Source organism: Choloepus didactylus, chromosome 1, assembly GCF_015220235.1.
Source record: "Choloepus didactylus isolate mChoDid1 chromosome 1, mChoDid1.pri, whole genome shotgun sequence".
NCBI classification, from domain to species: domain Eukaryota; kingdom Metazoa; phylum Chordata; class Mammalia; order Pilosa; family Megalonychidae; genus Choloepus; species Choloepus didactylus.
This window is the reverse complement of record NC_051307.1, coordinates 1,424,088-1,436,776: the sequence shown is the minus strand read 5'-3', so window position 1 is coordinate 1,436,776 and position 12,689 is coordinate 1,424,088. Positions and strand designations below refer to the sequence as shown.

Here is a 12,689-nt window from a genome sequence, read left to right as displayed (position 1 = left end):
CGGTGAGGTCGCGGAGGGTTGGTTGTCATCTCGGAGTAGGGAGCGTCAGAGGTGGCGAGTCGCTGGTACTTTCGAGCGCAGGTTTCTTCGACTCTGGAGACAAAGGTGGCAAAAGGCTCACTTGGCTTCTGGAAGAGCTTGGTGAATTTATTAGGCCGACAGGCAGAGCAGTTGGCAAACGCTTGTAAGGCGATTTCTCAAAGGATAGGCCAAAAGGTGGTAGGTGCATTAATATAGGCAGATGCATTTATAAACGCTCCCGTGCCCAAGTAAGCTTCGGGGTGATGATAGACTCCAGTGGCTGCGTCTTGCTCGCTTTGCCTAGCTGCTTCTGCCTGGAAGTGGGCACGCCAATCAACAAACTGGCCGGGGTTAAGGATGGTACGGGCAAGCGAGGCCCAGTCTTGGGGGAGGTAAAAGTCCATGGCGAGATCCTGTAGTAATTGGGAAGCGTATGGGCTACCTAACCCGTCCTCCTTGACGGCCCTGCGAAGCTGCTTGATAGTATCTGAGTCAATGGGATACCAGTCGCACGGTTTCTGCGGTGTGGGGGTAAGGTTAAGGGGAAAGCAGCGAAAAGCACGAGAGAAAGGAGGACGCGCTTGCAGAGGGCCTGGTACGGGAGTGGGGGTAGGGGGAGCGTTGCCCCAAGGGTTGCCTTGAGGTGTAGAAGGCAGCCAGGGGTTGTTAGTCGGCAGGGTGGGAGGGGCGGCGGCAGCTGCCGGTAGCGGCTCCGAGGGGGAGCTCGCCGGAGGGGGAGGCGGAAGTGGGAGGCCCCAAGAGTCGCAAGATGGCGGCGCGGTAGGCGTGGCTAAGACACAAGATGGCGGACTAGCTCCGCCCTGTGAAAGGGCGGGGTCTAAGGCATAAGATGGCGGACTAACTCCGCCCTGTGAAAGGGCGGGGCCTAAGGCGTAAGATGGTGGACTAGCTCCGCCCTGTGAAAGGGCGGGGTAAAGCACATGCGGTTTCCGGCCCGGCTTAGGGCTGACGTCATCACTAGAGCACTTCCTCCCCTCAGTGGAAGAAGAAGGAGGAAGTTCGCCATTTTGGAGAGGCTTAGTATTGCTTTGTTTTCGGGGGGTGACTTCGAGCGCGTTGTTAATCTGCTCGACTAAGGAATCCGTGTCCGAGTCATGATTTGAATTAGTATCGCTGTCTGAATCTGTTGGCTGGGTTGATAGGGCCTCCTTGGATTTAATGGGGCCTCGATCAGGGGGGAGGGAGCCTTGAAGGCAGGAGCGGACGGTTATTAAGGTGGGGAGCAAGCCGGGAGGGAAGCGCTTGTTCTCATGTTCCATGGCGTTGGTGACCCGATCAATAAGGCGATCATAAGTGACGGGGTCCCAAAGGTGGCAAGTGGTGAGTCATGGGTTAAAGGGCAGCAGGAGGTCCCAGTATACCTGCAGCTGCCGGACAGACACCTTGCAGCGATGTGTGTCTAGGAGACCAGCCAGAGCACGAACTTGGGGTGCTTGGCGTGCAGATAGATGATTACCCATAGCGGAGGGAGAAAAGAAAGAGAAAAGAAAAAAAAACGGGGGTTGATTATTGAGTAAAGAAAATGAGGTAAACCGTGGTCGCGAGGCCGAAGGAGACGGCGAGAATAGAAGGCAGGAGCCTGTAGTAGTGAGAGCAGTTTGGGGGGGCGGTCGCAAAGAGGCACACCGCGCCAAACAAAGAAACAAAGACACAGAGGACCACAGCAAAGTAATGGAGGGGAAGAGGAAGAGCCACTGGAGGAAGAGTGTTAGGAGGAATGGGGGGACATAGGAAGAGAAGACGAAAGGTAGTCGGGGGCAAAAGCCGGGTTAATGCGGGAAAGGAAGAGCGGCCCGGGCGCGGAGCGGCGTGGGAGAGGCGGCTCCAGACGTGGAGCGGCGAGGGAGAGGCGGCTCCGCGGGGCGGCGAGGGAGAGGCGGCCCTTACTTTGCAGGCGAGGAGAAGGGGAGTGGGAGAGGCGTCCGGGAGAGCGGGTGGTTTTACTGGACCACTGTGTGGAGAGGACTTTGACTCCCAGGGTCGGCTTTTAATCCCAGGGCCCGGCTAGCTCAGTCGGTAGAGCATGAGACTTTTAATCTCAGGGTCGTGGGTTCGAGCCCCACGTTGGGCGCCCGTTGCGGTCGCAGTTGACTCGTCTGGGGGGCGGGGGGGGACGGCCGGTTGCTAAATCCTAGGCTCTCAGGATTGCTCGGAGGGTACCGGCGGCGGGGGCTCTTTCCCGGAGGCGAGGGCGAGGCGGGGGACTTGGCCAGGTCCCCGGCGGAGGCGTGCAAAGTATGGAGGGCGGCGAGAAAGGAACAGGCGGGACATGTTTCTTTTTAGGGTGAAGAAACCAAGAGAGTTTATTAGGGGAGAGTACAAGCTTATATTGGGCGGTCTAGAGGGCGGGGTAGCTGTAGAGGTTAAAGGCTTGGATTGGTTCTGAGAGGGCGCGGAGGTTGGTTGTTGGGTGTTGCACAATGATTGGTGCATGCGCACTGGCAGTAGGGGACGTTGCATTGTAACGGAGGGGTTGAGTGGTTAGACGAGGGAGGTGGTCTTACCCGGCAAGCTTCCTCCAACGGTTGGTTTTGGGTGAGGAAATGGGGCCTGCCTCCGGCCTCACTTTCCCAGGCCCGGGGGGCTGTGGAGGGCGCTGTCACCCGTACCCACTACCCTCCCCAGGGGTGGATCCGGTCCCCCGGCCCAGGCCCGCCAGGTTGAAGCACGTAATCAGTGTCCCGCACGGGTGGAGACCACTGGGGCGGATGCGAGTGGTGGCCTCAGTCACTGCGGAAGGCGCAGCTTTGCCTTGACCGTGTCCCGTGACCTCTTTTTCCTTTAAACCCCTCGACCTGAGTTTGGGTGTTCAGACGAGAAGCACATGCACCGGCTTCGTGTTGCTTTAAGCTCCGAGAAACTCCTCACGCCTGTTTTCCTTCCCTTTGAAGTCCCTGTGGCGACGGCCCAGGACAGCAGGAGGCCCCTCGGATGGACGAGGTGTCGCCAGCCCTGACGGTGGCCACGCCGTCCCCTCATGATCCTGGGTATTAAAGGCAACTTTATTATCCCAAACACATGTGACACCACACAACTGGAAGCTCGGCTTGAACTTTCAGGAGGAAAAGATACCACAAAATCAGATGGTGCAGCCTGTGGGGCGAGCTGTTCTCCCAACTTCCCTGCATGGGGACCCGCCTGCTCGGTCCACACTGTCCTCCCTGCTGAGGCAGCTGTTGGCAGTGTCATCGGTGTCCTTGAGTGATGTAAAGTGCCCGCCAAGGGCTGGGATGTGGGAGCCGCTTCTCCTTGGCGCTGTCAGCAGCTCTGTCCTTTTCTCAAACAAGAGGACTCAGGGCTGGGAAAGGGGCTGGTGGCACTGGCGATGGCGTCCATCAGCCCTCGAGCACGTTGCAGCATCCAGCTCCTTTGGGCCTGGCCGGGGCTCATCCTTACTGACTCAGGCCCCCCAGTGTCTGCTGGTGCCTGACACCTCGTGTTGAACTGGATCCTGCACTCACTGGCTCGTTCCATAAACCGCACCCCCCCTCGCCCGCCCAGTGGCCTGTGTCCACCCTGCTCCGCCCGCCACCACCGCCACATCCCCCAGCGCTCCGCTCTGGCCTCTGTGGCCGTGCCCGGACCCTCCACCCTCAGAGCCCCCCTGGAGTCTCTCCCTCCGCTGTCTGCTCAGACCCCAGACAGACACCACATGAGACTTCAGGGACGTGTCTTTTATGAGGCAGAAGATGGAGAGCTGGAGAGCCCCGTAAGGCAGGAGGGCTGGCACACAGCAGGCACGGCAGGGCTTTGTGCACACACACGTACCTGCACACTCACATGGGTGAGGGGGGCCAGGGAGGGGGCCTCCCGAGCGGGTGCAGGGATAGGGAAGGAACACAGCCATGGAGACCCAGGCCTGGCGCTCGGCCCGAGTGACGGTGGAAGCAGAAGTCCCAGAGAATTTGCACCGTGCCAGGTGGGCTCGGGATTTCCCACAGAGCAAGGGCTGTGGGCAGGAGCCAGACCTGCCCGGTCTCCAAGCTGAGGTGACCCGGCCTCCCAGCCCCCAGCGCCCAGCCCCCTGGCCCACTGCACCCACCCGGGCCCAGGAGTCACCTCCCAGCAGCTCCTGTACCCAGGCCCCACACAACATGGCTCTGCAGATTCCTGGGCCTGGGGGGCTGCCTGCCCACGCCCCTGCCCCGAGGCTGCCCCACTGGACATGACTGGTCTCCCAGGAGCCTGGACGGGGCCTGCAGAGGGCCTGCCTCTTTCCGTCTGGTTCTGTGTGGACTTTGTCCTGTGCTGCTAACTCTCCTGAGGTCCCTGTGGACCTCTCAGCCCATGGCCTGTGGCCCATGGCCAGCCCCTTCGCAGCCCGAGGACCGACCATCTCCCATCCCCACCCTCGGCAGCTTGGCCCCGCATCCCAAATGGGGTACCTCCCTGCAGGCTGCTCGGAAGGCTGGAAGGCTGACAGCTGGACCCTGGATCCCAGGCCCTGGCCTTGTCTCCTGTGGCCGCTGAGCACATCAAGGTCTTTCACGCATGGAAAGGACAGGCAGCAGCCATGCCGGTCACTCTCGTCCACCTCCTGGCCTTGAGCTTCTCATGCTTGGTCAAATTATGGACGAAGGAGAAATGGTGGCAAATGGGCTCATTGCGAGGACAAAACCCCCAAATGCCATGGAAGGGGCACTGAGGTTGTTGGATGCGGACGCCAGTTTGATTTGACAGAGGGACGCCACAGTCTCCAGACACCTAGGGGCCCCTCGAGGTAAAGGACCTGGGGCCCGTCACCCTGCTCAGCTCCATGTCCCCGTCGCAGATGCCGAGCCTCAGAGCTTCAGAGGGGATGAAATCCGGTCAGTGGGCAGCAGCTGCCGGGCCGTCCTTGCCTTGCATCATCGCCTGTGCCAATGCGTCACATTTTGAGGCCCTCCCCTGTGCCCCCGACAATGCTGGGTCCCCCAGAAGCAGCTCTCGTCCATGCAGCGGGATCCAGCATGCAGTGAGGGAAGGAACATTCTTTATCTTCCACTCCCGCCAGCAGCTGCTGCCCAGGCCCCTTGCGCGGTCACAGGCTCCAACACTTGGTGTCTTTTGGGAAAATCCTCCTTGGGTGCAGGGATCGGGGGGTGGGGGGTGCACCGGCAGGGGCCTTGCCTGCAGCTCGGCTCACACCCCTTCTCCCCGCACCTCTGTCCCACCTGGGGGCCGGTGCAAACGCTGCGCCCTCCTCCAGGACCCAGAACCCGGAAACCCTTGCTCCTTTCAACTCGAGCTGCCACTGACAGACGACAGCCTTGTCCCACGTGGCCCTGAAAGGGGCTTCTCCGGCTTGTGGGTGAAGTGAAGGCCGAGCATCGGACTCACTCAAATCCTGAGGCTGGGGGCTGGGGGGGAGGAGGTGCTCAGGCCTTGCAGGAAGGGGGCTGCGCGCTGCAAGGGTGGTCACGAAGGAAGAGCATTTCCGGATACTTCTTATCCTGCTCACGTCTGGACTCAGAGAGTGGCGGAGGCAGGGCAGCCAGACCCGGGGGTCTCAAGTGGATACGGCCCGGGGCTCCCCGGACCCCCACCGTTCCTCAGCCAAGCCTCCTGCGTCAGAGGGGAGAGCAGCAAAGCTTGATGGGGTGCGTTCCTGCGGCTCTTCCGGACGTGCCACGCCGGGAAATCCCGGGTCCCTCGGGGGGCACAGGGGTCAGAATGTGACAACCTGACCCTCCTCCCAGCGGCCCTTGCAGCCTGGCCCACCCCAGCCGGCTCCTGCCAGGCCCCCCGCGTTTCCTCCCGGGCTCCTCCGGCCGAGCGCTCCTTTTCCGGAAGTCTTCTCTCCTTCCCTCCTTTTCTCTACAGAAGACCTGGCTCCTGGCTCGTCCCCTGGGGTTGGATGGCCCAAGGCGCACCTAACCGGCTGCTTGAGGGAAACATGAAGGCCGTTTCGTCAGCCCAGCTCCCCAAGATGCCCCAGGGATGCGGGGCAAGTCAGGGGAGCCACACGGAGCAGGGAGAAAGCTAGAACCCGGCCGGGGAGCTGGGCCGGCCACCACCTCCTGCTGAGGCCTCCTCCTCCTGCTTCCCGCGGCTCTGAGTGAGCAGAAGCTGCTGACGTCTGTTTACCCCATCAGGGTTCCAGGGCCTGCGTGAGTCATGTTCCGGCCACTTCCTTCTGGATTCATTTACCAAAGATCCACTGCTTCGCTCCCAGAGGCCAAGAAACCACCATCTGTTCGGTACATACAACGAAAAGGAGTCCAGACTGAAAGGAACCTGTGACTCAGCAGGATCGGGGTGACTCACCAGCGTCAGAAAATCTGGACGTGATTTTTCTGGCTCAACATTCCTTTCTTAATTTATTCATCCAACATGGCTGAGCGTCTGCTGTGAACCAAGGCCCCGTCTCCACTCAGGGCCCAGGCTGGCGAGGGCAGGGACGGCGGGGCGAGGCCAGTGAGGCTCCAGGGAGCAGAACGTAAGGAGACCTCACCCCCGTGCTCACCCGGCCTCGCCCGACCCTGGGCGGGAAACAGCTGAAAACGTGTGTGTCTGAGAGATCCGTCCACACTGCTGCACCTGGCAGTGTCCATTCACGTCACGGCTGTGACAAATACCCACTCACTGGCTGGCTTCAACAACTCGGGTTTTTAGCTCACGGTTTGGAGGCTGGAGGCCCACGCTCGAGATGTCGGCAGAGCTGTGCCCTCCTGGGTCGGAGGCCCCCGGTGCTGGCCGCCCTCCGGCACGTGGCAGCGCGTCTCCCTCCCCTCTGGCTTCTTCTGGCCGAGTGGGTCTGAATCTCCGCTCTCTAAGGTGTCCGGTTGTGTGGAGGGGCCCACCTGGTTATGTCTGGCCCCCCACGTAGGCTCTTCAAGGGTCTACCCACAACGAGCCCACACTGTAACCAACATTTACAGGTGGGCTCTCGCCTGGACGCCTGCGTCTCCCACTTACACGGGACGGGAGGGGCTTGGAGACGCGGCTCAGTCCCCAGCCCTGGAAACCCTCTGCCATGAAGCGAGTGGTTAAGTCATTTCCCCATGTGTCTATTGGGTTTTTACTTCGTAGTTGTTAATTTCTTAATGCACTTTATACATTCTCTATACAAAGCCTTGTTCATTCTATGAAGCAATACACACTGCGGCCCTTTCTTCCCACTGTAACTTAATTTTTCACTCTCTTATTCGTGTCTCTGATAAGCAGAAGCTCCTGCTTCTCTGTGGTACACACTTTTCCCCGTCTGTTTAGGCTGTCATGGCTGTATTTCCTTATGTCATCTTCTAAAATCTTAACTGTTTTGCCTTTCATCCTTAGATCAACAGTCCACCTGGAACTCATATTTTCAGATGATGGGAGTTAGAGGTCAGGATTCATTTTCGTTTTCTGGATAGATATCCAATTGCTCCAGCACCTTTTACTGACAAGCTCGCCCTTCCCAGCTGCTCTGCAGAGTCCCTTTTGTGATGAATTGGGCTATTTTGATACATGTGCAGCATCAGCTTTCTACTGGTCTGTGTTTGCAAGGTACAGTTTGATATCCCTTCACTTTTTACCTATCTGTATATTTTTAGATGTGTTCCCTATAAGCAGAATATCATTGGATTTTGGTTTCTTTTTATAATCCAGTCTGACAAGCTTTAATGTTGAGTATTTTGTCCATTTACCATTAATGTAATTTCTCATAGAGTTGAGCTTATAACTATCATCCAGTTTGTTTCCTATTAGTCCAGCTCTTCTATGTAACTTTGTCTCTCCTTTTAATCGTCTTTTTGTACTAATTAGCTTTCTTTTTTATTATTCCATATTTCCCCTCTGTTAGCTTGTTTGATATATATTGTTTTATTATTCTATTAGTAGCTACTTTAGAAAAGACAATATGCATCTTTGACTTTTAGGAGTCTAATGGAAGTTAGTACTTTTTCCCTTCCCAGACAATGTCAGACCTTTGAACTCTTTAATTCCATTTATTCCCTGTGGTAGATAGAATGCCCCAAAGATGTCCACATTCCAAACCCCAGAACCTTGGAATACGTCATATTACGTGGTGAAAGGGACTTTGCTGACATAGGGTTACAGAGGGTGTCCTGGATTTCCAGGTGGCCCCAACCCAAGCAGACCAGCTGTTAGGAGCAGAGAACTTTCTCCGGCTGGAGTCAGAGACACACAGAAGGAGTCAGAGAGACGCACGTGTGGGGAGGACTTGCCGTGCTGTTGCTGGTTCACAGACGCAGGGAGAACGCACCGAGGCCTGGAGCTGACCCTGCCCACGTCCAACATGCACTCGGACGAGGGGTGTCCCCGGAGCCTCCCCACGGGAGCCTGGCCTGCTGGACGCTGCAGCTCCGGCCACATGAGATCCTGAGCAGAGGGCCCGCTCAATCCACCCGCAGTCCTGGCCACAACCGGGAGAAAATAAACTGGTGTTGTCTGAGCTACAAAATTTGCAGTAATTTTTTATGCAGCAATAGAAAAGTATACATTCCCCTCCCACTTTTTCTGCTACTACTTGTCATGAATTTTCATATATTTTAAGCCCAAAGACATTATTTGATGCATTTGATCAATATTCATTTATATTCCCACACCGTTTACCCTTTCGTTGCTCTTCATTCCTTCCTACTGCCTGCATTTTTGTGCCCCCATCCAGGATTGCTCTCTATCCCGAGAAGAACTCCTTTGGTGTTTTCTTTAAGGCTGCTTTATTAGAGACAAATTCTTTTTGTTTTGTATCAAAATATCTTTATTTGCCTTCACTTTTATGGGATATTTTTTTCTGGATTTAAGATACTCGGATACTAAACAATAATATAAAGAACACTACTGGCTTATAACCCAAAAAATAAGGTAAATATCCACAAGTTCATACTGATTAGATGATAATTGAGTAGATAAATAAAGGAGAAGAGACAATTCTTCTTTAGAGTAAAATTTCAATTAATAAATGTAGAAGTAATGAAGGAAATAGAAAATCATCATTATAAGATGATGGTAATAATTGCTGCAGTCAAGACTCACTGAGAAGTGCTAAAATTAGTACGAAAAACTTTAAAGAGAAATAAGATATTTGTATAGCCTCAAAATATTAATTACTGTGGTAGTTTTAATATGAATTTACAAATTATTCTAACCTCCTCCTTCCAGGAGACACAGCCTAATTGCCTTCTCCTCGAGGGTGGACCGGAAGTAGTGATTCATTTCCAAGGAGTAGAGCATGGAAAGGAACAAACAGTAACTTCACAGTGGAAGCAGGCTGAAAGTCATATGTTTTAAGTCCACAAGACATTATTTGATGTGTTCAATCAATATTCATTTAAATTCCCACACCGTTTACCCTTTCGTTGCATTAAGTCAAGCTTAGTCACTGGTGGTGCGGCCCGTTGGTGCCACGTACTCCCGGATACGTGATGAAAGGCCACTTACCTGTGATGTGCTCTTCCCAGCAACCCCGCGAGGGCACGCCGCAGAGATCCTGGACAGCACCTTTCAGGACGGACAAGGTCACGAGAATGAAGGAAAGCCTGAGGGACGGAACGGAACGGGAAGATGAAGGAGGTCTGACAACAAGTGCAAGCAGGACCCCCAGGGCGGGCTCCTGGACTGGAAAAGGAAGTGAGGACAAAAAACTGGTGAAGCCCTGTTAGAGCTTGTGGTTTATTTAAGAGTAAGGTTTGGATGTTAACGTATGAGTTTTGTCAAACGTGCCATAGCTACCTAAGATGTTAAAGCCAGAGCAGCTGGGTGGAGGGTAGACAGGATTCTGGTACTAGTTTTGTAACTCCTTAAATCTAAGGATGAAAATTCTCTCAAAATAAAAAGTTAAATTAAAAAAACTAAAAAAATCCTTGGTTTCAAATTATTTTCTTTCCACACTTTAAAAACTTCCCTCCACTGTCATCTTACTTCCACGGTTTCCTTTGGAAAGTTAGCAATGTGTCTTATTGGATTCCTTTGAAAGAAGTTGCTTTCTGTCCTGCTTTTGAGATTTTCTCTCTGCCTTTGCAACAGCCTGGTGGGACACGCAGAGGTCTGTCCTTCCTCATGTTGCCTGCCCTTGCCAGGGCGTGCGTGCCGGGGCTGGCTGGCTGCTGGCTCACGGTGCTGCCCACGCCCCCGTCCTCAGGCGAGCCCGGGCACGGCCTCACGGGGGTGGCAGAGGCTCCCGGACAAGCCCGTCCAGCTTCGCATGCGCTCCTCAAGCCGCTGCCTGCCCCACATTTGCGAACGCCCCACTGTCCACAGAGTCGCGTGGCCAGGTGAGTGTCAGAGTGGGAGGGGCTGCCGACTCACCTGGCAAAGGTGTGGTTCCGGGGCTGCTCACAGTTAAGAGGCCCGTTCCCCACTGCCCGCTGCGGGCTGCAGGGTCTCAGGGGACACACAGACAAACCCCCATTTGGACAGACTGTGTGCAGGAGCTGCTCTGAGTGCCCCTGAGGCGGGCACCCCCCACACCCCACTTTACAGAGAGGGGAGACCCTCGTTCACGGCACCACTGTGTGGGGAGGGCCAGGCTCTGACCACTTCTGCCCGGCCCCCAGCAGGTAGGGGGCTCCTGGCAGCCCCTCTTTGGTGGTGAAAGGGCTTTTATCCCCCACGCTTCTTCCCTCTTCAAATTGCAAAACGATGAAGGAAGGAGAGCACAGCAGCCCTCCCCCCCGCCGGGCCGGGGGCAGCTCCTGCGTTTCCCCTCAGCCCCGAGCCTCAGGACCCCACAGGGCCTGGGGACAGCGGGGAGCCTCTCTCCCTTCAGGCTATTTCCTTTGGCTCTTGTCCACATCCCCACGGTTTCTAAGAAAGAGACGCTACGTTTCTCAGGTGCTCTGGGTCCTCGCTGGCAGCAGAAGTCACCTCCAGGCCCCACTCTCGGGCCGGGCCGGGGCCAGGAGAGGGGACGCTGCAGAGCCCAGGACGCCCGCGGAGAGGCCGGACCCAGCTGCTGTCACCGCGGTGCTGCCTTCAACGGAAAGAGAACCCGCGGGGCCGGGGCCTGCAGGCTGCGGCTGTCCCGGGAAAGCGGGGAGGCTGGTGCCAGGGGAGGGAAGGAGCTGCCCCCGAGCCCCGGAAATGCGCATCTGAGGCCGGAGTCAGGGTCCCGGGGGCTCAGGCCGGGAGGCCACGGGATGGACGGACGGGGTCAGAGGGGGGTGGGGGGGGAGCAGGAAAGGGAGGGGTTGCCGGGGGCAGAGAAGCAGCCCCCGGGGGAGGGTGGCGGGAGGTCCCAGGGCAGGGTCTGGGGCCAGGAGGGGTCCGGGAGGAGAGGCCGCATGGCTGGGCCTGGGAGTGAGGCGTGTCCCCCTCTGGACATGGGACTTGAGGCCCCGGAGACTCAGGGAAAGGGGGTTGGGAGAGGCGGGGCGGCAGAGCGTGAGGAGGGGGTTCAAGAGGGAGCAGAAAGGGGAGGTGGAGGCAGCTTTTGTCCTCAGGGGCGGGGCCCGGCAGGGGAGGGGGTGGCAGCGCATCTGTGAGATGCTGGCAGAGATGCAGGAGGGCAAGCCCTGGGGCTGCAGGGACGGTGGGGGGGGGTGACATCCTGGGACAGGGAGGGGCTCTGGACTCATCCTCGGGACAACCAGCCCCAGTGAGGAGGGGTGCATGGGGAGGTGGGAGGAGTAGGGGGGCTCAGTGGTGGACATCGTGATGGGGGCAGTGGGGGGCGTGCTGGGGAGGGGCGACATGGGGGCGCATGGGGGGAAGCAGCGGTGGGGGGATCCCAGGCTGTTGCTGAGGGTGAGGAGGGGTCCGGGACTACAGACGGGGGGCGCTCTGCCCGGGCGCCATCCCCAGTGGTCGGGGTGTCCAGGACACTGACCAGACCCCCCAATCCGGCCTCCTCGGGGGGTTACAGCACCAGCCCAGGAGACCCAGGGGAAGAGCCCAGCTGGGGCAGGGGTCCTGCCAAGAGATGTGGGGAGCCCTGAGAAAGCACAGAGAGCAGAGAAGAGGACTTGCAGCCCCCCAGGGCACCCAAGCCTGGAGTGGGGGCAGCACAGCCCGTCCCTTGGGTCCCGTCCGCCCGGCAGCCGACAGCCCCCCAGGTCTCCAGAAGGCCCAGTCAGCGGCTGTGAGCCGGGCCCCTGGCTGGGCCCCCCGTGACTGCCTGGAAGAGCCCCTACCCCACCCCTGCTGCAGGCACAGGTGCTCAGGTGACAGGTGTGCCGCCACCTATCTGGGCCTGAGCAGGGGCTCCACCGCAGGCCAGAGTCTCCGAAGTACCTGCACGGGAGCCCCCTCCCCGCCCTCCCCGGGGGCTTCCATGTTCACCGTGCAAGGGCCAGGGACACGGGGTCCACCCGGCTGGATGGACGGATGCTGGGGTCTCCAGGACCTTTGCCCGGGAACCAGGGGCTGTCCCAAGACCCAGACCCCAGGGGAGTCTGCAGCGGCCCACAGCGTCGGGGAAATGAGTCAGGGCAGCCCTGAGAAAAACAGGGAGTTTTCTGTTTCCCTCATGGGTGCGTGTGTGTGTGAGTGAGTGTGTGTGAGTGTGAGTGAGTGTGCAGGAGTGAGCGATCAGACCAGAAGTAGATCATTTCATGAAGAACTCGGATGCACTCCTTCCGTAGTTTTCGGGTGTATTTTTTTTCCTTGAAGAAACGTCGCGGTCGTGGCCCGGGTTTAGCAGGTGCGTGCACTGACCTGAGTGGTGGTTCTGGAGGATCCCGTCTGGGCCGCGATTTGGACGGATCCAACCCTCCCGGGCTCTGGGG

At 57.6% G+C, this 12,689-nt stretch overlaps 1 non-coding gene across 1 annotated transcript; it reads left to right on the top strand.

Annotated features, from left to right (window-relative positions):
- The first annotated feature begins 2,040 nt into the window (after window positions 1-2,040).
- Window positions 2,041-2,113, top strand: TRNAK-UUU. Its single transcript has one exon. It is a non-coding gene; the product is annotated as a tRNA-Lys (tRNA).
- Window positions 2,114-12,689: the final 10,576 nt, after the last annotated feature.